Source organism: Chinchilla lanigera, unplaced genomic scaffold, assembly GCF_000276665.1.
Source record: "Chinchilla lanigera isolate Chin_1 unplaced genomic scaffold, ChiLan1.0 scaffold00162, whole genome shotgun sequence".
Classification (NCBI taxonomy): Eukaryota; Metazoa; Chordata; class Mammalia; order Rodentia; family Chinchillidae; genus Chinchilla; species Chinchilla lanigera.
The window spans coordinates 174,871-176,736 of NW_004955563.1; the positions used below are offsets into that span (position 1 = coordinate 174,871).

General features: G+C 48.4%; 1 pseudogene; it reads right to left on the reverse strand.

Annotated features, from left to right (window-relative positions):
* LOC102008782 overlaps positions 1–1,780 on the reverse strand; it is a 4,699-nt pseudogene extending 2,919 nt beyond the window's left edge.
* Positions 1,781–1,866: the final 86 nt, after the last annotated feature.

A 1,866-nucleotide genomic window follows, 5' to 3' on the forward strand; every position in this document is an offset into this window, starting at 1 on the left:
CAGGTGAGTGCAAAAGGAAAATCACAATAAAACGCTACAGTGCCTTTAAGAGAAGAAATTCTGTCATTTTCAACTACGTGTATACGTTTGATGAAATAAGGTAGGCACTGAGGGGAAAACACTGCAGCTCTCTCTCACGCCAAGGGTTCAAACTCATAGAAATAGGGAGTAAAGTGGGAAATGGAGGTATTTGGAAAGAACTGGGGAGAAGGACACAAAACTTCACTCGGATGGGAGGAATAATTTTAACAGTTGTGTTGCACATCATTCCCCAGGTAGATGGCAAAAAAACATTGCGTTTTGTATGCTTAAACCACAAACCACGATATATGAGATGCACAGCTGGATGGAACAATTCCTCAGCATAGACAAACGGCAAAATGTCCGGTTGAACTGCATGAATGTATTCTATTTCTACTTGTCCACAGTAAACTGAATAAGCAAACAGGAAACTCTTTCAGAAAAGTTTTATATGAACACAAAGGTAGGAAACCAGAACATAAGTCCCGGGTCAAGACTAAGTTCTTTTTACTTGTGACACAATAAACAGGGTAATGGTGTGAGAATTCAAAGTGGGCAGAGTAGAGAACATCAGGCTCAGAGAGAGCCGCTTAAATTCGGGGATGCGGCAGGGCCGCTGGTCTTCCGTGTCATGCAGCTCACTGCGTGTAAATCACGAGGTCCGTTTATTCCTGGAGTGAACCGCAGACATGACCGAGCCTGAGCCACGTGCAGCGCACCTGGGGCTGCGCACCTGTCCGTCAGTGCTCAACCTCGGTCGTGTACTGTCTTCCTAAGACATCACCTGGGATTTGCCAGGAGATGTTTTCTCGATTTCAAAACATTCTCTGCGTGTGCCACATTCCTCAGAACAGGCTCTGACAGACGGTTGCCCCTGCAGACACAGACACACAAGGCCCACTCTCTGAGGATGTGGTGTCGCCAAAGCCTGGTGGACCGTGATGAGATAACAAGGCCCAGGGAAGGGGTCACGAACGTGTTTTTCCAAAGTGTTTCTCCACCAAATTGTGCGTGACAGGTGCAGAGCCCCAGGCTGTGGAGATCCCCAGAGCCCCTGCATGAGGTGACACGAAGCACTGAAAAGAGGGAGCCAGCAAAGCTCTGGTCATAACGTCGCCAAGGGCGACACGTGGCCACCGCGGCTGGTACCCGTACATCACTGTGCCGCTAGCGGCGCTCCCGTCCGGCAGGCCAGTTTCGCAGGCTCTCCACTTTGGGAAAGCCTCTAACGATGCTGGGACTTCTCTATGCCTTACACAGAGACTGACTCGCACCGCAGAGGGCTAAATCCACAGACGGACCCGCTCCGTTTCCTCACCCAGACTTCAGAGAGCGCCGTCTCCACTGGGTGGGTGCAGACATGTTCCTCCTTGTTCTCCTCTTCCTACTCCTGGGACCTCTGCACACATCACGGAGGGAAGCCCGATGGTGCTTAGTGTATCTGAGTCCAAGTATCTGCAGAGAGGGAGACCTGGTGCTCGGTGGGTTTTTTCCCCTCTACTACATGAACCAGGATCCAGATGTATCCCGTCTGTCCTTTTTATTCCAACCAAAAACTTACGTGAGAGCCAGTACGTAAGTTCCGGTTTATGTGTGTATTAAGTACGGTTAAATATGGTGGGATCTGCTTGCACTTTTGTGGTTTTGGGGTTGATTCACACTGAGAATTATTTTTAAAAGTGTAAAGACATGGCAGAAAGGCATACTGATGATTTCTGAGGCTCTTTTGAAATATATCAGAAGAAAAAGAAACAGTCATTAAGCGGATTTATTGTCCTCCTCCAGGAGCCTCTTGGTTAACTTTTCCAGAAAGAAAAGCAGAAATGCATTCACTGGAGGCTTAAT